Raw genomic sequence first — 24,118 nt, 5'->3', positions numbered from 1 at the left:
GTTTCTGAGTTTGAAAGAACACTTCTGGAAGTTTAAAATCCTTTTATTTAGCTCTTAAAAAGGTTGTAACTTCAGAAACCTTTTCTATGAAAAAGCCCTCTCAAATACTCATACATATACATTTTACTGATAATTCTGCAATTTTAATCAAAATTTTTTTGACTGCTTGTGTAATACCTTTAAGTGCTACTGAAATGAGTATTATTCAATGTCAAGCATTTTCAAAAGTGAACCCTGAGATTGGTTCTTCAGTACGTACTGTCAGACCAACATTAACCATTTCATGTTTCTTGCCCATGTGTCCTGGTTTCAGCTGGGATAGAGCCAACTGTGTGGGTTTTTTTCCCCATCCTTCTTAGTAGCTAGAACAGTGCTGTGTTTTGTATTTGATCATTATGGAATTTGATATGAGAAGAATGTTGATAATGCACTGATGTTTTTAATTGTTGCTAAGAAATCAAGGACTTATCAACTTCTCATATCCTGCTAGTGTGCAGGTGCACAAGAAGCTGGGGGGAAACATAGCCAAAACAGTGGACTCAAGTTGGCCAATGAAATATTCCATATCACCTAATGTCATGCTCAGTAGATAGATAAGGGTTGATCAGGAAGCTCCACTTGAGTTTTCAAGATGGTTGTTTCAAGATTCTCTTTTGTCTGGTATCAATAGCCAAAAATGGGCCGGGCATGGGTCAGTGGGTGGTGAGCAATCACATCGTACATTACTCATTTGTATTTTCTATTATTACTTTTATTATTATAATTATTATTTTTGTTTTATTGTACTTCAATTATTAAATTGTTTTTATCTCAATTTATGAGTCTCCTTAGCCTTACCTCTCCAAATCTCTCCCCCATTCCCTGGGAGTGGAGGAGGGTGAGCAAATAGCTGCATGGTGTTTGACTGCCAGCTTGGTTTAAATGACAACACCATGCTAAATGATAATTTATATGCCAGTGGCAGCTATGGCAAACACATTTATACCTGTGAATGAATATTTCAAGGGAATGAAGACTCTGCATTCTAGTTCACCATGCTGTTACTTGTGCATGTAGCCATAACCTTACATCCAATAATGACACAGACACAAAAATTTATACATAACGAGTTACTCACTGGACTCAAAAAATCTGGTCACAGTGAAGAAACTGAAGGCTTCAATCCTGCAAGTAATTTACTACTTGGTTATAAATCCTCCAGTGATAATTCTCACATGACAAAATAGAACTGATGAAAAATGAGAATTCATCCCTCCCCTCCAAAATTAAAAATCTTTCAGACAAATTTTGAATAAAATGAAAGCAAAATTGATTGGTTAATAATAAATTATATCATGTACTAAAAAATCCATAATATGAACAATTTTAATTTTGGAGGAATCAGATATATATCTTAGACCTAAAGGAATAATTCTGCATTGATTGATTAGCCTACTAGGATAATAGGCAAACCACTGATTATAGAAATAGTGTGTCTGAGGTAAGGACAAGCAAATGCTACTGGGAAAAAAAAAAATTTTTTTTTTGTTTGTTTTGGCAGAAGAATGGCTGAAATAAAAAAACATCTATTTTCTATGTAGGCAGATTTTTAGGCCAGCACATTCAGATTTTAAAGTTTTATACTATTTCTTCAGTAAATTTCATAGTCTATTTAAATTGTTAAAACTGAATTTCAGAGATTTATTATAAGAGTGAAGAAATACCTAGAAATTTCTATCAGCAGCGGAACAGAAAAGCCTGGAATCAGTCAGAGAAGTAGGAAGGGAGTACAAATGTATGTTAGCTAGAGAGAAATATTTAATCATTCCTTTTACCACTTAAAAATGAAATAACTTTTGTATAAATTTGAGAATTGGCATAGGTTTAAGAGGAGATGCTTCATGTCCATGAGTATCAAAATATGTCCCTGACTTTCTAATTCTTCTTGCTTTGTTGCTGCTAAACAACACACTTACTCTCAACTCCAGAGTTGATATTCTAGGCTGTGGCATGATAGTGCAAGTTTTAGAAATGTAGAGACTGTAATGGTTTGATTTAACACAACAATGAAATCGAGGCATCCAATGATGCATTTTTCTCCCGATCAGTAAGAGTTCAATCAGAACACAGTTATATACAAATTTTAAAAATACATATATGTAGACAATACTTCTGGTGAAGTCAATAACAACAATCATTTTACCTTATGTTACATACTATTGGCTTTTGAATTCATGTACAGATTTTAAATTAGTAAGAAAAGTATATAACCGTCTACATGTTACACTTTCATTTCTTATGCAAGTATTTATTATTATTAAGAAAACAAATATAACAGAGGACAAGTGATCTAATTTACATTTAGACCCAGTCTTTGAGAAAAATGAATTTTTAAATCAACTGTATTTATGATAGAGAAATATAATAATACTGTATCAAATTGGTGTTCCACTAATGGTCTCATTAAATTAGTTGCATTCAAAATGTCCAATTTATAGCATTCATAATTTTCCAGCTCACAGCTTGTGCAGCAGATATTTGTGAATTTTCTTCTCATTAAAAGTTATTTTTGTAAACACTAAAAATAAAATTAAAAAACCCTCTTGCGATTATTTTGGTCTTGTTCTACTTAGAAATTATTTTCTTGCAGAATTAAATTGAATAGTTTCTTTTCCTTTTTCATATATGTTCATCACCCATGCTAACAAGTGCACAAGTAATGCAACTCAATATCAAGTGATCACCATTGCAATCTTTACCATTGCCATTTGTTAATTAACATTATTTCGTGGTTGTTCCAACACAGAAAAGGAATTTATTTATAGTTCTTAAAATAAACATCCTGAAGAGGCTTTTTGTTCTGATACATGTGGATTTGCAAACCAATGGAAATATTTGTTAGTGAATAACGGTCCTTGTCAGAAGCCCATTAAAGAAACTGGCTGATAAAAAGGCAGCCTTTCTTACTGAAGCATTGCAAAGAAATCAGAGAACCAAGGAGTTGTAAAATTCCAGGAGGGTGACCCTTTCAGTAGTATAAGCCTCTACAGTGATTTAAAGTCAGACATGAAAGTTACAGCAGTCCTCAGATTTCTCTGACTTGATCACAAGCTAGAGCAAAAATCGATGCCTGTGACTGGACTACACACAGTAGAAAATCTCCAGATCCTGGCACTGTGTCTAGCAAAAGTTTTGTCTACAATCCTTTGGCTTCCCTACCTATAGACTTTACAGTACCAGGGACAGACCTTCTTCAGGGATTGGCAGGGTTAGTGTTGATTTGATGTGTACCAATTCTCTGGGACCTGGGCTGATACAAGCAGAAAGTTTGGAACTCAATCTATACACACTGTGAGAACTCTACCATTAGCATGTATAATAAGCTCCATTAGTTTGAAATACTAAAGTTGATTTTCAGAGAACATTTTAATTATCAGACTGTCATCTGACCATTTGTCAGATAACTTGATCTACAGAAGCAAAAGCTGTTCTCATCCAGCAGATGCACAGTGACTGTTCCCATTGCCCATACTTACTGGCCCTTTCTTACCCTGAAAGTTTTCCACAGTGATCACAGCAGTGCAGATCCCAGTAACCTGTCTCTATGCCCAGTAACACAGTAACTTTCTGAGAGTTGTTTTGCGCTGTTGTCCGGAGCACCTCTGCCAGTAATGTTTCAGATTGCAAGAATGATCCAGCATGAGAGGAACTATCAGGTTCAAAACATGCTACCATTTGTCTTATCACTACACTCTCTGATAAAGAGTCCCTCTTGTGAGATCCCGCTTGGAGTACTGTGTTCACATCTGGGGAGCCCAACATAAGAAGGACGTGAACCTGCTCGAGTATTTTATTTGGCTAATACAACGCCAGGTACATCTGCACAAGTACTCCTTAAAAAGGCTAGCAAGTGGCCCTGTGGACAGAAGCTGGAAGGGATCTGTGTTCTGTGATTGGTGTACTCTGGAGTGCACTATTCTTGAGAAATTTTGAGATTATTTTAGGCTTGTATGAAACTTTTGTTAGATTTTTTTGTAGCCCCAATGATAAATTACAGGTTTTTTGAGGTTTTGAGAATTTTGAGAATTGTAGATTTAGGAGACTATCTTTTGGTGAATCTAGACCTTATCTGGATAGTTTCAGAAAGAAACCTCATTAACTGATTTCAAGTGCAGCCAGTTAGCAATGCACATAATTTCATTTTTGTGTTTAATATGGACTCTACAAAAATTTAAATCCATTTTTCAGAAAAGTTTCCAGCTGTGTTGTGGAATATATTAGTAAAAATTTAGCCAGAGGGTCCAGAAAAGTCATCCTTCCTATTTTAGGCACTTTTGAGATTGCATCTGGAATACTATGTCCAGTTCTGAGCTTCCCAGTATAAGAAAGATATTAACATGCTGGAACAAGACCACCAGCATGGTCAGGCTCTAGAGCACATATATGAAAAGAAGTTGAGAAAACTTTGTCTGTTCAGTCTAGAGAAAGGAAAGCTCAATGTAAACCTTGGTTCATACACTAGCTTGATCAAAGGATATGGAAAAGACTGACTCAAAATGTTTAGAGGTGCATGATGATACAGTGAGACTCAATAGACAGAAGTTGTGACAGGCAAACTTGCAATTAGATACAAGAATGACATATTTTCTAATTCTATAAAATAGAATTCTGTAAAATATATAATTAGAACTGTACGGAGAAAGCAGGGTTTAGTTTCTGTATGCATAGTCTCCTAGATACATTTCAACTGAAATACACAAAAACATCTCTAGCTCATTTTCAATCAAAGTCATGCTTAGTGTTAGTTTAAAGAAAGGATATATTATTTTCATTAGTGTTCTTGCAAAGAGCATTTCATGGAGGAGCCTCTTTTACTTTCTATTCAGTGCTGTTCATTACCTTCAATTCAATCGAGTTGCTCATCAAACAAGACGGATGGAGTTTTTTTATTTACTCCTGACCTAGCAGGTGGCAAGTGTAGGAACCTAACTTACTTGTTTCATTGTTCCAGGGAGTTACAGAATGGACGAGTCATTAACATGAGGAAATCAGAGCAGGAAGAGTTTTTCACATCACTGAAAACAGTTGTCATTACATGAGCTACATAATGAAAAACTCTTGACAATTTTCTTCTTATTAAAGATAATAGACACAATGATTCTGGCTGCATGTGCAGACTTTTAGAGACAGACTTTGTAGATAGTATGTAGACAGCTTAAAAAAGGATTGGAGTCTATCACAATATCCTCTGAGCTTGCCAGTAATGTTAAGTGCATATATTGATGGCAGTACAAAGAACAACAGGTCCCCTGTTGCACAGCATATTGTGGAATGATCATGCCTTTGCTGTTAAACATGTGTTGCATATTGTTGTAACTAGATAGTTTAAAGGTGTGAGAAACTTGAAATGTCATGTTAGGTAAGTGTTGGGAGCTTTGCTGGTTCTTATTCTGGTCTATAAATTTTCTTGTGTCCCCCCAGATTTACCCATAACAGTTTGTCTAATAAATTACATTACCTATATAAATGCACATATAATCATAAAAGCCTCAGGTGAACTTCAGGATAGACATTCTCAGAGAGGTGAGCTCCTTGATGGCCATCTGAGAATATTTTCTATTGGTCATGCCACAACTTTATCAAGATGGGAGAACATTCCTAGTAGAAGATCAGATAATCAGGTAATTGAATTGTTGGGACCTGGAGGATGTGAATTTGATCCCATGGGTCTAAGAAGGGAAATAATTTGTAAATGTTTCAAGCCATTATACAAGTCTTTTCATGGCAGAGCAATTTCTGAAACTTCTATAGACTGGAACCTGTTCTGTGTTTTTATAGAAGAGCTGTACATACTAATGTTCAGAACACAGATTCTAAAAATTGGAACCCAAGTAAGTGAAGCTATTTCCTAACACAGATGCCTAAATAATCAACAGTAATTCTTATTCATACAGTGTTTCTTTTTGACTAAGTCATGTTTACCTGCTGCTTGTTCTGAAAACCTTTGTGGGACTTATATTTCTAGATACCTAAAAGAAGGATGTTTTATCACCTCTTTTAAAGGAGTACAAGTTCTTTACAACACACATGTTTTGTATTGTAATCAAATAATGAACAATTGAGAGCCCTGACATACAGCTATCTACCTTATTCATATAGTTGCATAGCTTTTATCAGGATTTTTCCTACAGTCCTTTCTGAAGCTAAACTATACTGGTTTGAAATACAGTTTTCCCCCAGGTTGGACAGAAAATTTGACAATGTAAATGTAATTACATGACCAAAAGCATTATCACACAGTATAAGGATACAGTGGTCATTAGTGACAGTTACCATCATTCAGTAAGTATTCATTTCTATGCTAGTGAACAACTTCAATCTCTTGAGCATTTTTGTACAGTAACTTAATAAGTGCTGATTTTCTAATGGTTCACATTGTGCTACTCATCACAATGAGTAGCATTCAAGCGAGATCCTTAGTATTCAATCACATTAATTCCTGCTCCCTCACTATTTTTATGTTAAGCTGATATAGAGTTGATATCCTCCCTGTATGTTAATACATCTCCTTCTCCTTGAAATCTTTTCACTTTTTTAATGCCTTCCCCCACTGTTTGAAGATAATTCATTAATTTGTGACTTTAAAAATCTAAGAAATGGAACAAGTTTATAGACTTTACCTTTGAGCTCTGATTTATTTCCTTTTTTATCCTTCTTTTTTTTTTTTTTTTTTTTTTTTTTTTAATGGACTTTTCAATATTTTGGTAATCTCCAGATGGATATTTTGGCTTTATAATTCTTTTTGTACACACATTCTTTTTGTAACTAGTGGACTACTTCAGGTAGAATATTTTTATTATTATTATTAAATTGTAGAATCAAAGTATTAAAATCCTTGCTATCTAAATTTATCTTCATCAAAACACATACACTTAACCTGGTCAAGAAGTCTTTTGGACTGCCTATGTTTTTATATTTACCAATTGCATAATTTATTGTCCTTCAATTACATCTCCCTCTGCCTGTTTTCATTAGTAGGGAAAGTATGAGCAGTTATAATTCAGTACAGCCCAAACCTTTAGGAACATGATGTCACATTTTACTTTGGACATGGGATTAGGGGTAGCAATCCCTAATCTGATATGCATTTTATATGTATTCCTGTTTTTACAGTTCTACCCACTATCCCTCCCACATTTGGAACAGAAATAGGACATGCAGAGGATTGTGTAACAAGTACACCAGAGGACTGTTTGAAACATTTTTCACCTAACACAGAGGCAAAAGGAAAGTCTCAATGACCTTCTGAAAATAGAAGATTATAATTTTTAGAACTGTTGTCTGTAACCATGCTGTTTATAAAATTCAGATTCAATATCTACTAACAGTTGCTACTGTTCAGCTTGTTTCTCACAAGTCTCATTATTACAAAATGTCTCAAGTTTATTTAATTATTCATTGAAAAATAAGGGTAATGTTTTTTATCAGAGCATGCCCTACAGTTCTTTGGAAGCAAGACAAAAGAGAAACATAATTCTGGGAGTATTTCTAAGAGTTATTCCCAATAAGGAACTTTATATCTCATCTGTTTACATATTTATTTTCTAAGTATCTTAATCTTATTAGTTACTACTTGAAAACATTATTTTCTGTATCAGACCACTTTTGAAAAATTACTTCAATACACATAGTCACATTATATTTTGTCACTAACCATGACTTTTGACAAATAGTTTAACTAACAAAAAAAAAAATCACATATTTTTCACAAATAAGCAAGATAGTGTCCTGTGTTTGAGTGAGTAGTGGGGTTTTTGGTAGCAGGGGAGGGGGCTACAGAAGTGGCCCCCTGTGAGAAGCTTCTCAAAGCTCGCCTGGATCCAAGTTGGGCCCACCTCTGCACCAAGGCCAATCCAATTAGCTGTGACTCTACAATAATGTATTTAAGGGACCTGGAAGGAAAAGTTGGACTTGTGAGGATGAGTTACAACATCTGTGTGAACACTGATGTCAGTGGAAGTATAGAGGAGAAAAGGAGGCAGAGGGATGTGCACCAGAGCAGAGGCACCTCTGTATCCTGTGGTGAGACACCAGGGCTGCACCCTCTTCCACTCATGGACGTCTATAGTGGAGCAGATGCCGACATGCAGTGTGTGGGGGGTCCCTTGCAAAAGCAGGTAATTGTGCCTGAAGGAGGCTGTGATCCTGTGGGAAGAAGCAGCCCCCCCTGTTGTAGTTTGGCATTGGGAGGATTGCAGCATGTGGGGATGTCCCACGCTGGAGCAGCTTGGGAAGTGCTGCAGCCTGTGGGAGGGACTCAAGTTGGAGAAAAGTTGTGGAGGACTGTCTCTTGTGAGAGGGGGACCATGATGGAGCAGGGGGAAGAAGTTCCAAAATTTCTTCCCCCCCTCCCCACCCTAAAGATGGAAGTGTCAGCATTGACTGTGCCCCCCATTCCCTGCCCCTCATGCTGATGAGGGAAGGAGGTAGAGATATCAGGAACAATGCTGAGCTTTTGTTTTCTTTCCCTAACATTCTTTTTTTCTTCCCCTAATGAGTCTGTCTTTTGCCCATTACTGTAATGGGTGAGACATCCCTCCCTGTCCTTATCTCAAATCCTGAGTATTTGATTATTTTCTTCTCCCCAGCGCAGGGGAGGAAGAGGGGAGTGAGCAGCTGCGTGGTGCTCAGTTACCCTCTGAGTTCAAACCACAACAGATAGCTATAAACATTTGGGATAATAATTCTGTATAGACAGGTGATTTTCTAGTATTATCCCCACCCCCACTAGTATTTCACTAGTATCAACCCCACCGTGACAGACACAGACTGATATGACTTAATAGATAAACTGGCTTTTAATTCCTTACCTAGATTCAGCTCCCAAAGTTCACAAGACGTTTGTTTCAGAAAAGGACAGAGTATCAGGGGAATATATGTGCACACTTTTTCTCATAGCGGTAAGATGAACTAACATATGTTGTGACTCATTCAGATTTTATTCTTCTGTTCTGTTTTGCACATTTCTCTTTATTTACTCTAAAGATCTCTGGAAAACTTGCCCTGAAAACAGTTATTTTTCTTGGCAAAGGTCACCATAGAAAGCAGCTCCCAAAGACAAGATCTAGGCTCTATGGATCGGTAATATCCTCTGAGCTCATTAGTCTATTACACAAATGGGAAAGATAATAGGTTGTAGTCTCTCTTTGTAGTCAGCTTTTCTGAGAGGAAGCAGAATAAGCTCTCACTTTTCATTGCTAGCCAATAACAACAAGTATTTTCACATGGACTCTACATTAGAAGTATAATTCAGCACATTAATTATATCACAACATATAAAATTAGCTTACAGCCAGAGTGCCTAAAATACCCAGAGTTCATATTATAATAAATAGCCCCTTTTTTATACTGTTACTGCTCTTTTCTGTAGCATGAGTTAATGTGCCACGAGTCAACAGTCATTGTGATATTTAAGGGAAGAAAATATGTTTATATTCATTCTGTCTTTCTCTCCAACCTATTTATTACACATCTGACCCTGAAGATATTTTTAATTAGTTGATAAGAATGGCAAATAATAAACTTCATGAACATTTTATTACAGTGTGTGTGAGTATTAATTGTTGCCAATTCATCAACCCTAAAGCATATTAGTTCTGGAAAGATTTATTTTATCTGTTCTATATTTATGAGTACAATCTCAACTTCAAAATATTAGTAAACAAAAATATCGTTTGAATATGAATTTTAGCACTGGTATTCTATCTCAAGCTGGCTTTGAATCCTATCCTAGGAGATATTTTGTTCATTAGTAATTGAGTTAAACTTATATGCACGTGATTTAGCTTGCTCTTGGCCTTCTTAATTACTATACTGGTAATTCCTTGGACTCTTATCTATATTTCACCTGAGATTCCATCAGTTAACATTTTCTTCCTTACCTGGTCCATTTACCAGTGCTATAGACACTAGCTTGTGTCCAGTTTCTGATGAAAATCTAGACATCTGCACCAGCCTGAAAAGTAAGTCTCAGTGACATTTACAGAAGGAATTAGAAATAGGTGTAAACGCACAGCAGGACTTAAACAATGTCTAGAACAGATTAATAAATATGTTAATTCAAAAGAAATAGATTGCTACAGTAAGGGACAATGCTGAAGGAAGCATTTTCTTTCCACTTGAATCTTTCAGTATACAAGGAAGTTTTATATATAGCAGAAACAATTTATAAAGTATAGTCCATTTTCCCTTGTGTTATGCCCCAAGCTGCAGATATCAGTATTATATCCCTCTTGACAGCACAGCACAGAGGACAAGTTCAACAGAGACAATAAAGTTCTCCAACTCTCGTTCATGTCATGCCAAGATAAAGGAGAGACTGCTTGCAGTCTTTATACATACACAGGATGTTACAAGGGAATTTTCCAGAAAATAAGTCAGTCTTCTCATTTTTTAGAGTTCTTAATTCTTCTATGGTGTATATTCTCGTGCAGCATATACAGAGTGCCAAGGTCAATTATTATCTATAATGATGACTTCTAGAAACTCTCCTTAGATAATAAAGCAAGACACTCAATTATATGCTAGTAGAAGTTGCAGGTACTATGCAATTTGCAATAATATTGCAAAGTAGGTAACAACAAACAAGGTAAAAGGTAAAACCAACCAAAAAAAAAAATAAAAAAAGGTAAGAAGTTCTATTAAAATAAGGAGTCTAAGCTGAACTTTCCTGGATGCACTGGCCCTTTAGTTTCACCCAGTTACCTCTCTAGTGAACCAAATAACTACTGTGACTGAGAAAACTTCTCTTTGTTCTGTTTTTGTTTTCCTGGAAATTAACATTTCTCAGCATTTTGGCTGTCATAAGCTTCTGACAGGACATCTACTGTCAAACAGGAACACAGTACTTCTCAGCAGTAGATTAGAAAGCAAGTGAATTTGCAACCTGGCATGTAAAATAGCATTTAACCCCTTTCTACAAAGCTATGAGAAAAACACTAGTCCTGCAAGTGCAATAAGATTGAAGTATCAAGGGCACAGATATCAACAAGCTAACTCTGACTGAACAAAATTTGAAGATCTTTTTTTAAAAGAGAAAGAAGTTGTCTGCTTTACAGAATGAAGAATGATATTCCAAAATACAGAAAAGTATAAGGGAAAAACAAAGTCCTTACAAATGGTGATTTTAAAACATAGAACAAGTTGAAAGGGTAAGGGATATTTTCTACAGGTCTAATAAGGCGAAACCTAGAACACATCAGTCACCCCAAATGCTCTACTTCCCAATGTAATCTATGTGGACCGCACAGAAGCCATGCTCTATTTTGTTTGTGTTCTGGATGGGGACTATGATTTTGTAGAATGTGCTTATCCCTATCTATAATTCTAGATACAACCAGAAATATTTGCTCTGGATAGAGCCAAGCCTCACAGAACAATGAGATGGCACTTGAAAAAAGCAGGCTGTACAAAGCAAGCTACACACCTGGAGAGGCAAGGAGTGAGAAGATTGCTATAGATCTGTGTATTCTTGAAATCTATGCATAGCAGTAATTAAACATGTCAGAAGTTTTCCTATTATTTTAATTTACTTTTTTCTAAAATATTCAAATAAGTTGTTGCTTGTACAATTACTTATGGGAATTTTCAGAACAATGGTGTTTGGGGCATTTTGGGCCTTGAGGCTTTACAGAAAAGAGAGAACATGGAAACCAACTCACAACATGATTTTATTTTCACTCTAGAGGATGTTGAATAACAGTCCCTAAAAAAAACAGACTGAATTTTTATTCTGCATGAACATTTAGGTGTACTTATACAAAACTCAGCTCTAAAGTATAGTTTTATTTTTCCTTGTAGTGTTTTCAAACCCTCCACACTGTGCACAGGCAGAACTCCAGAACAGATGCTTAGTCACCCCAGCCTAGATTATGCTGTGTTCTTCCCAGATGGTTTCTCAGCTCCGTTTTTATAATGACAAAGGCTTCTGACTTCTAACTAGATCTTTACAGTGCTTCTTCAAGCAGCAGGAAAAATTAACAACACAAATATTTGCTGTCCTGTTGTATGAAGAACATCACAGTATTTTTCCATAAGGCAGTTATCCTTCCACAATAAGGTAATTGTCTTCAAGTTTAGTCTCCAAGGAGCTGGGTTACTACCTGACAAAGCAATACTGTTTTATTGAATAAGCATGGTGTTTCCAAAATAACTTTCAGACATTCCCTGAAATAGCTTCATTAGAAATATAACCAATCCCTTTTTGATAGCCTTGCTGTTTTAACTGCTTATACAGCTGCTATTAATGCTTACATCTACCTTTGAAATACCTTTCTAATGTAATGCTATTTTTAAACATTTGCAGTCTCATGATCTTCCTTGAGTGAATGGTATTTACAAACCCATTTTATGCTTTAGTCCTTTTTGAAAGTCATGTGTTTTCCAGTTGCATCAGTGCAAGTGGCTGGGAGCAGAAAGGTCTGATGGCTCCTCAAGGCCCTTCTTTACTTTAGCCAGTGCAAGTAGAAACTCTGTGGAAGCTATTCTCCCTGTTGTGCTGTGACACAACTAAGCTACAAAGAGTAATAAAAGGTTATCATGGGTCCTTCCTTCTCTAATCTCATTCAAATGCCACTATAAGGGCAGGTTATGGTCTTTCCATTTACACCTTATACACAGTTCTGGAGAACACCTGACCATAATTTGTCACATCTGAAAGTACTGTTTCATACCAAAACCACTGAGGCTGTTCATAGGCTTCTCTATCACTACATATCAGTCCTAGAACTGGCTTTTGTTGCAGTTAGCAATTCCCCTGGTGAGGTATACTAAAAAATATTCTTCTACTTTCTTCTGAGTAATTCTAAGTAATATACAAAATGTCTAGTAACTAATGTTACAAACACATAGCAAGTATCTTTGCACATAGCTGTTTGGATTAAAAGATATTTCAAAGTCATCAGCAGTAGTGCCCAGTAAATGCTCTTTTATATTTGAATTAAAAAAATAGAACAATTAATGGTTAAGACAGCCATGATCCTTCTAACTTGTGCACAGGCCATTTAATGACTCCCATGTGTCTTCCTTTGTGCTAATAGCATATGAGTTCAATTATACCAACATATAAATATGTTTTTCACCAAAGTTTATAAACAGTTCTTATAATTAAAATCCATCACAAATCACAAGAGAGTGAACAATGTCTCAACGTGCACTACCTCATCTGCATAACTGTAGATAAGTTGCATATTAACAAGGCTATTTAAGGCTGGGATAATGATTTTTCATACTAAACAGCAATGCGTTAAGTACACTACTACCCCATTCTCATTAGTTATGTCATGAACTAGCTAAGTGTACTCTAAGGTAGGTGGAGTTTCTATAGCTTAAAAGACTTACCATCGAGAAAAGAAAAATAAATAAAATCTCTAGTTTGACTAATTCTTTTGCATCAAGGTCATCATACCACTGAGTACAGAAGCTCACAAAATCCCTTAGCCTCAGTACAATAAAAAGTACAAGTGAGATACGAATTCCTCCACACAAAGAGACTAGTAATCGCCTACAAATCTGTTTGGTTAATAAGCAGTCAGAATTTTGATTTTTAGGCAGACATAATATAATTTGTTGGACCAGTTGGTACAATTGGAAAAAAGGAAGGAACTCTTGGCACAGGTCTGAAATGCCCTCAAACAATTCCTACCGAAGTATATTGGAACAAACACTTTCAATTGTATTTGGATAAGTAACCAGACAATTTTAGAAAATAGGATAGTTGTTGGAGAAGAATAGTATCAAGAGAAGAGGTGATAAAAAGCTTGGCCTTGTGAGAAAGAGGCAGAAACAGGCATTTATTCACTCTGAGATCAAGCATTGTGTGGCTTTTTTCCCACAAAAAATCTATTTCCCCATCATTCTATTAAAGATATTATCTCCCTCTGGAAACTTATTTCACTTATATCCCTAGACTATTACAGCTTCAACAACACTACACTTCTGATTGATGGGTTAGTGCATGGAAGACACATCTGTCATTTGCTCTTTCGCAGATATTAAAAACTGATAAAGCTATAGAAATATCCTTCTGAAGATGGGCACCAGATAAAACCTAATATAAATCAGACCTCAGAACCTGAGATATCTCCAAGCATTGTGATCTCCTACTGGAATAATCCTACTCTTCTTCAGCTTCAGGGGAAATAAAACATGTCCAGATATAAAACATGGTCTTAGTATTATCTCAGAACAAAATACATTAAGTAACAGTTATAGCATACATTGTATGAGTATATGAAATTAGGTCCTAAAGAATTGAGCCAGTGAAGGAATTCATTACCCAAATTGGTGCTAGAGTAGAAAATAGATACATAAATCCAAAACTGAGATCTCAAATCCCTTCGCTTATGTTGTTTAACCCTGGAAGTCCTTCTTTTCCAATCACTTTATTAGTCAGGTTTTTTATCAAGAAAGCAGGGCTTGCTGGTTTTGAAACCCCTTTGGCTAGAATGGTAGCTGAACCTGGATTTTCTATTTCTAGGTGAGTGTTCCAGTCACTAGGACATTGCATAAAATAGAGTACCACTATTGTAGGCTTTATATCTCTACCTTCAGGATAAGTTCCCTACCGGTCATTGTCTCTGAATGTAATCTCCTACTAAAGGAAGAAGACAGCATTTTAGACACATCCCTGTACTTGATGCTTCTATATGCTTTGATCTAAAACACTGCTAATTAGTGCTATGAAATCTTGCCCTCTTACTGCCCCCTTATAAATTGACTTTCATTAGTACAATTTTCTGTTTGTCTGAAGACCTACAGAGAATTACCATTCTATAAAAAGTAGCATGCTTTATTCTTTCAGTACATATTTTTAAATGGAGCTTCTGTAATAAAGGTTAAATGTTTTTTTTTTAAGCCTTTAGAGATATTCATTGAAGACTTGATGCTTTGCTCATTCAAATCAGCAAGTTCCTATTGATTTTGGTACAGCCCAGGAACAATATGCTAACTTACTATCTACATTATGCTAACTCACTATCTACATCTTCAGTATTGGTATAGTTTTTGAATTTAATGTTAGCAGCGGAGAAGAAAGAACAATTCACTAATGTGAGAGGTTTAGGTTACTTCCCTATTAATTAGGCTTCCACTTGTCCCGTTGAAGACCACACCAAAAATCTATGCATGGGCTCAGGGGACTTAATTGTAAATTATGGCCACTTTTATTCACAGCCTTTGGACAGCGTGGAAACACAGAAGGACTCAGAGTTAGAACTATATAAATAAAATAAGGATTTAAGTAAACATCACAAATAAGTAAGCAGAAATACAACTATGATAATACATTTCAGGATCAGTTGAGATATTACATTATTTTGCTAGATGCAATTTTACAAGCCATATAAATCTCTCCAGTTTACCCCTGTAATGTGCCAAAAGCTTAAAAGATGTCTAGATTTGACTTACTGAGAATCTCCCCATCTCTTAATTCTTGGTTCTAAACGTAATTCATATTTCCCAGAAGAAAGCAAGCAAACAAGAACAGAAACAATAAAAACACATTAAAGGTTTAGGATTTTAATTTAATCTTAACATACCTATATACCCTCTCTCTACTTAAACTTTCAAAAGTTTCAGATTTTCAGTCATGAATCAGCTGAGCTCTATAGAAACCAAATGAATATTGGAATTCCTTTCAGCTGGTGTTGATTCTGTAGATTATTCCAAACTAGTGATATCTGATACAGGCAATCAGTCAAGCTGTTTGAGCAACATGCTCCACTCCGTCAGTGCCATATTTTGTCTATTCCACTGTCATCTCTGAAGACATTTGTCTTCTCAGTGCAGACCAAAATTATAATTACTATCATGATTCATTTTAAAAATACTCACCATATTTTTCACAGTTTGGGTACATATGTCAGTCCTGATTATTTAATAATGTGATAGACATCATATAATTGAAGGGTTTATGATAAGCTATAAGTGAGCTTTTCTTCTGCCACTGTCCATGCAGATCCATACAACAGACTTCAAACTATACACAAACATATATGGAAATTTGTAAATGAAAAACATTTAGTAAACTCAACAAAAAAGTCTGTTTGCTTAATTCCCTATATTCCTAGACATTTCTATACTGTGGTCAAATTCAGGATGAGAGATACATTAAGTTGTCTTCATCTATACAACATACACTGCAGAGAGGAATATAATCTTTCTTACATCCTGCCCCTATGATGGTACTCAGCTTTTTATTATAAATTCAGTGAAGGAATAGTTAGGAAATGAAGATTGGAAATCTGGTGAGTAACCTAGTTCAATAAGAAACTTTTTACGCTGAAGAAGTAAGAGCAGTTGAATCAAGCTTTTCATGTCAAAACATTATGTTCCCCAAATACTTTGACTTATGTGTCATAAAAAAATTATCCTCAAATAACCCAGGCAATCTGATAACATTGAAGAGCAGGTGACAGTGCATAGTTAAGTTCATATTCTTGTGACTGATTTCATGTAGCTTAAGGAATAAAATCAATGAGAATGCAGAAACCTTTCCAAAAAATAGTGAATTCAAAAAATATCTTCTATCTATACAACCATCACAGAAAAGTTGTGTAGTGTGAATAACAATGCTTTTTTTTTTTCTTGTCACTGGTATGATTAGAATTGATCATAATAAAGATCCAAAGCATAAGTAAAAAAAAAAAAAAAAAACCAGAGAATTTTCCTTTCCAATTACTCCATATAAGTAACTACTTTAAGTAAGTTCAATCTCAGTTCATATATTAAGAATTAAAATATTAAAATATAATACAAAGCATTCAGTTATTGAATGTTTTTTTGTTCAATAATTATTAGACCTACCTTATTAATAATTAATAAACAGAGTAAGATTTAAACCAATCTTTTAAATGTGTTACTGAATAGACTGAATGCTTTTCTAAAATAAGGTCTTACAGCTGTTGATAGGAGAAAATTTACTTGTTAATTCAATTTTTCATAAATCTGACATCAATTCTATCTGATACATTCCAGCATTATTAGCTTCAGATTTGCTGATTAGGAATTGCTATCTACTATTTCCATAAATTACACATCATTAACAGTGACAGGCAGGCACAAGGAGCTGCTCTGTTAAAGCACAGGTCTCACATAGGTCTTGTGCTATAAGCCAGTAAAGAATTTACTTTGTAAGAAGCTGTATGCCCTTCGATCCCTCTGACATCAAGAGTCCAAATAAATGATAATTCCTAATTGCCACATCCAAATTTACAGAAGGGGTGCTAAGGTGAGGATAATTTACAGATGCACTACACTTTTTTTTATAAAAAGACTTTTTGTAATAAATATATTCCTAAAAACTTCCTCATTTCACCCACCCAAGAAATCCTATCAATGACCTTGTATCCAGTGAGTATAACACAATCAAGTTCTATATTTTGCATCAAATAAACGATTTGTATTTATTTTAAAATGAAGCAGCCCAAGTAAGTAAAGAAGATGTGTCATAGCACATTAGAATTATCCACTTGTTCAGTATACCTTATCATCTATTACATGCTATAGACTTACAGTCCAAACTACCCAATTACAGCTCATCTTAAGTAAGCATAATAAAACCTCATATATATGAACCATCTCATATCTACCCCTTTCCCTAACATGTGTCACTCATGACAGAACTGGGCATAAGCACAGTCTGGAGTATCCTGCAAGTTTGCTCTACTGTCTAAAAGATTCCTCTGAAAGGAGGTGTGATGTCCTCCTACAGCTCTTTTTCTGAAACAGGAAGAAGATGTTGGTCTCTCGATCTTCTGTAACGCTCAGTTTTGTTATGGATATTGTGTGTTATTCTCACTCCTACCAAATCAAACTCATTAGAGAATTTCTATGAAAAGCACTTAGTTTAATGCAACTTATAATACATATCAAAGCCAAAATGGCTCTTGAGCTGAAACAGATCTTTGGTATCTGAAAGACTCATGGAATTAAAACAAAGTTTTAAATTACTTAGAAGTTCTTAGAAGAATAGATAGAAGTTATGGGAATTGCATTCTTGGATACTGCTGCCTAAATGAAGACTGTCACTTTGAGAATTCAGTCTTCTGTTTGGATTTTGTAACATTTTATGTTTATTTTCTACTCACTGTTGTAAAGGGGCAAATAACAATTCCCCTTGGACCATTTCACCAGTGTAATTTACTGCTCTTGTATTTTAATTAAAAATAAAATATAATTCCTTTCTATTTCTAACTAATTTTGCAAGAATGCCTCTACAATGATAAAATTAAGATTTGAAGGTCGTGTTCTTTTCTATGGTTCCAAATTATATCATCTTAATTTTAGAATTGTATTTTTGAACTGTATGTTCAAATAAATAAGCAAATCTGGAACCTGGAAGGATACTTCTGTACTTATAACGTTAAAGCTATGAGCTTTATCAATTATTTGTAGAGGTAAACAATCTAGTATGAACATAGTCTCTTACTGCTTCCAGTTTGGAACGGTCTGATAGTTTTCAACCTTAATTTATCAATTTATCCATGTAATAAACAGATAAATATATACTTAATTTTCTTACTTTCCATTTTACAAAATGAAAATATAAGAATAATATATAAAAAATATTTTAAAACACTACAATTTTAATTAATTGTGAGAGCTTAATAGAATAATAGTGGTTTATGGTCCTGAAAAGGTAAAGTATGTATGAGAACTAGCTGAATTGAAACTTATAATACAGATATACCTACTTAATAATATATTTATTTTTTGTATTCAATTCAGAAACAGCGTAGAAATTTGGGGAGTTTAATGTGGGAGGAAATAAAACTGCTTTCCCCATCAAAACACATTCAATGGCTTTATACCTCAGACTAAAATTTAGTTCATAAAGAAAAATTTGCATTTATTGAAACATTTTCTGTCTGGACTTCAATATTAAATGTAGTGGTTTGTTTTTTTCCTTTGTTGATTTGTCTCTAAGTTACACAAAAATGTCCTGAAAAAATTTGTATAATGCTTATATGTTGCATGCTCTTTCTGACCTTTGGCTAAAGCATGAATAGAATGTTACAGCATTCTACACCATCAGCCAATTTTCTGTATTACAAGTATTTTTTAAATTGAGTTATGGTTGTTGAGGGCCCAAGTACATTGTAATAAATGTTGAAAGGTGTTTCTTGTCAAGAAATTAATGTGTGTGGTCATTAGTCTCTCTGGGCTTTACTTCTTAATAGAAAGCAACTCACTTAAATTACTTGTCTGGCTACTTTTGTTAATATTGCAAAATTACAAGCAAGTAAAGGGAAAGTTTTTAACTCTGTTTTGCATAAAGTAGTATTAAATTTGTTCATTTATGATCTAGGGTAACTGATTGACCCATGTAAAATCTAACCAGACTAACTAACACAAAGGAGAGTTCACCAATTACAGTTTTGCACATTCTTCAAAGTTCTCATCTAAAACGTAAAGGGAGCTATATGTGATAACGAATCATTACAATACCATAGCAAATTAGATACAGATGATATATTATTATGCCCTGCCCTAGCAAAGAGATATCACTCTAACAATCACCATTTCCACATAGACATTACTTTATGAAAAAAGTTGTTCTCAAACAGGAACCAGATTTAATTTAAACATAATTCTCACTTCTCAAAGAACAGTGAAAGAATTTTATGGATTTGTGTGAAGGATTTTATCAGTGACTAAACATCCTGCAAATAGGTCTGTCCGAATCAATAATAATTCAAAGCTAGTCAGAATAACATGATGGTGTTTTTCATGTAAACAACTTTTACTTTGTTCTCTTCAAAACAAAGCACTCAGTTTTACTGTAAAAATAACTTTGTATTTTAAGATTTAAGCTGATTATATCTTAACAGTCAAATGTAAATAACTAAAACTGAAATAAAACTTTTAAGCAATATCTGAAGAAACACCTCAATGACTGGGGTTTTTTTTTAACTCTTAAATGACTTCTCATATAGACTTCACATGAGAAAAGTTTTCCTTAGCTTGAAAAATTTTGCCAGTTAGAAATAGTGTTTCCACCCTGACCATCTACTCTTTGCTCCATGCAATTATTCCATGCCAAGGTGACTGTCACAATCAGGAATAACACTCATGTATTCTACATACACTGTAAGAATACCGTTCTTCTAGAAAACTTCAATAGCACCCTAAATTAGAAAAAAGTAGTTTCACAATGTTTTATTCCAATGTAGCAATACAATGAAAGATTAGGTTTATTACAGATTTCTATATATATGTTCCCTGCAAGAGTTAGGATAAAAATAGATCTTCTTCCTTTATAATTAAAAAGTCTGCACAAAGACATCTCAGTCATAAGAAGCTCTACAGCTGAATACAGGAAAACCAGCAATGTGGGTAAGAAAATATTTTTCTTATAGCTTGTGTAAATACACTGTTATTGTTTAGAAGTATTCTGACTGGAAATATTATGTCATGAAAAACATTTGCCATTTTTCTAAGAGTTCAGTACATAAAGAAAGAAAAAATTCAGAAAGTTAAGATCATGATGCAACTGGATTTCTCTGAAGACACCACAAAAACATTTCCTATGACATGGTCAAATGTTGGGACATCATTATCCAGAAAAGGCCACAGGCAATTTTTCTGACTTCTAAAACATGAAAATACTCTGATGTCTGCAGAATACAATTTTCCTGCTGTAATTTTTGAATACTGGCTGTTAAAACCTATTTGGTTTGCAAACCACAATGTCTGCTTTCAATGCAGTACCACAAAACTGATCTTAACTATATAAGCTAGCATGAACACTGAAAATTTAGGTGTTTACTTGACTCTGGAGAGTGATAAACTAACAATTAAATGTTACTTTTCTCGTATCATACTGTGTGTGATCAAAATAATGCATATAGTGCACTAAATACGTTTTGTACAACTCTGTCTAGATCTGACCTTAACTTGTAATGAAATACTGATTAATATACAGCACTACAAGTATACCTGTGCAACAGAATATTCATCCATAATCTATTCAAATAACCTTTGAATTTCTTAATAGATCTTCTGAATGTGGAATCTTTCCAACTAAAAGACCTATTAACTTAGAGAATTGAAACAAGTGCTGTTAAAATAAGAATTTGGACATCCATGATTAATGGCATGGTCATGAAATGCAAGTCAGAAGAGATATATTAGTTAAACAATTATAGCCATTTTTTGTAACAAAGCTATACCTGTGAATGAATCAACAACGTAGCCTAATTTTCAATTACTTTGACTATTTATGCCTGCCACTGAAGACCCTTTTTATCTCTTTAGATGGATAGCAAAGGTACAAGTTAATTTTTATATGCTTGCACACCATTTTAAACCTCTGAACACTTTCTGCATAACTGCACCATGTTATCCTCAGTGGTGAGGAATCACCTCATAGAAGGTGAAATTAAGCAGATTCTGTAACACTGATGTAAAGCTCACTGAAATCAGTAAGTTCTTCCCATTAATGACAATGAGCTTAATCAGTTTCTATGACTCTCATTCTTTAACACCAGGCACTTTCTGTAGCTTTTAGTTTGCACTTGTCCAAAACTTGTACAAAGAAGAATGGTAGCTTTTCCTCTTTGGTTAGATAGTTTAAGGTCGAAGGAAATGTAGATCATTGATGCCCCAGTGCTTCTGATATATTATGATTCTCGTAGTCACAATAGAATTGTGTTCAGTTTTATCAAATTTCTTAATTTCCATCAAAAACATAGCCTATATATATATACTTTTAGTAAGAAATAATCAAGATAGAACATTTAGGCAGAACAATTAAGACAACATATGTGCGATTAGTTCCACAGTTCCAGTCAAGGACTAGTTGCTAGTACTCAGAAAACTTTATGTTAACCATTTTCTTGAAAAAGGGCCAGCATACCTAATGTTGAAAACATCTCTGTAACAAATATGTTAATAATACTAAAAATACTGAAACTAAAAATTTAATTTGTCTGTGAGGAATTTCAAAATTCCTACTGTTTTCTACCTGAGCCTTCAAAGATATATGTGCACATTCCTGACCTTTTACTTGACTGAGCACACGTATTTCAATTGTTTAATTAAGTTGTTCTACTTAATCTGATCAAAACTCCTGTGCAAAACTCCTATGTTACTTGTGTCTGGAGCAATTTAAGACATTCAGAGCAGTTCAAGAAGTTTTCAGATAGATTTTTGGTCTCCAACTAGAGTTTACCAGCTGTCAGATGACTGTAGACAGTGTGTGCATCCTCCTAGTTTCTTTTAATGTGAAGTAGAATAGGTTCCTTTAGAGTTGTCATGACTTAAAGAATGCTACTTCATCCATCATAAGACTGAAAAATAACATTATTAGGAAAACACACCTTAGCACAGGATCCAGAAATCTCCCACTAAAAGAGTTGACTTAGTCAAATCAAATACAATGAAAAATAACCATTTGAAAACATCCTTCTTCAATTTACCACAATATAATATACACATATTCCTAATGCATGTAACTGAATAAAAATACACATTCTCCAAGCTATATTGTTCAGCTGTTCGTTTGTTTGTTTGTTTTTTCTTTTCCTCCTCCGTTAATGAAATTTGTTTACAGGTAACACCCAAAGAGAAGTTAGACCATGGGGATACCAAATGCCCCCTTTCTCTGCTGTCAAGACACACTATATTTCATATGATCTAAAGGATTATGGCTAAAAAGTATAGCCCATCATAGTAGTGCTATCGTTTGAGCTCAGAGGGCTCCTGAGCACCATGCAGCTGATCACTTGCCCCCTTCCCCCGTCAGGACTGGGATGGAGAAAATAAAGCAAAAGGCTCAGTAATCAAGATAAGGACAGGGAGGGATGACTCACTCATTACAGTCACCAGCAAGATACAGACTCCTTAGGGGAAGAATAAAGAACATATATTTAATTCAGATGCTGACAACTACACGTAACAGACAGAGTAGGACAGTGAGAAGCATTACCACATCTTAAAACACCTTCCCTCTGCCTCTCCCTTCTTCTTGGGCTCAGCTTTGCTCCCAATATCTCTACCTCCTCCTCCCCAGCAGTGCAGGGGGCAGGCAATGGGGGGTGCAGTCAGTGCTGTCACTTCTTCCATCTTTGGGGAGCAAAGGGGGGAACTTCTTCGTATTCTTCCTCTGCTCCAGTGTGGTCTCCCTGTCATGGGAAACAGTCCTCCACGAACTTTCTCCGCCATGAATCCTTCCCATAGGCTGCAGTTCTCTCCAAGCTGCTCCAGTGTGGGACGCTCCGCATGTTGTGATCCTCCCAGTGCCAAACTACAACAGCAGGGGCTGCTTCTTCCTACAGGATCCCGGCCTTCTTTGGGTACAGTCACCTGTTCCAATGTGGGATCCTCCACAAGCTTCAGGTCAGCATCTGCTCTACCATGGACCTCCCTGGGTGTCAGGGAGGCGGCTCTGCCATCTCACTGTGGGCTGCAGGGGGTCTCTGCACCAGTGCACATCCCCACCTTCTCCACCTTTCTTCCACTGACCTTGGTGGCTGCATAGGTGTCCTTTTCGCAACTCCTTCTCCCAGGTTCCTCTTCTTAAATACATTATCACAGAGGCTCAGCCACCACCACTAATTGACTCAGCCTTGGTGCAGAGGTAGGTCCAACTTGAAGCCAGAAGAGCTTCAAGAAACTTCTCACAGGGGGCCACTGCTGTAGTCCCCTCTCCTGCTATAAAAAACCCTGCTATAAAAATCCACTCACACAAACCTGACACAAATAGTCATAAATAAAGCAAGATTTTTCTCAGTGTTTTTGTTTCATCACCTTCTTAATAGTCCAACATTTTCTCCTGATTTGAAGAAAAAAAAAAAATAGTCATGTAGAAATTCTAATTTCTACTCAGCTGCACTAAATTAACTTTGTTCCAGGTGATTGAAAGATTTTTTTTTTTTCTTGCAGATGTTCAATTCATCAGAATAGACTTAGATGAACTATCTTAAATATAACCATTTTGTTTATTCTGGGTTTCGGAAAAGAGTGAACAAAGGAGCTTTAAAGTAATGCTTACTATGCCTTGGGGAACAAGCGAGTTTCCTGTTTCAAGAAATGTATCTGCTTTACATATATTTCTTTTTCTTCTTTTTTGTTTTTTTTT

The sequence above is a fragment of the Tyto alba genome, unplaced genomic scaffold, assembly GCF_018691265.1.
Source record: "Tyto alba isolate M040663 unplaced genomic scaffold, T.alba_DEE_v4.0 Super-Scaffold_6, whole genome shotgun sequence".
In the NCBI taxonomy this organism is placed as follows: domain Eukaryota; kingdom Metazoa; phylum Chordata; class Aves; order Strigiformes; family Tytonidae; genus Tyto; species Tyto alba.
This window is presented reverse-complemented; position numbering follows the sequence as displayed.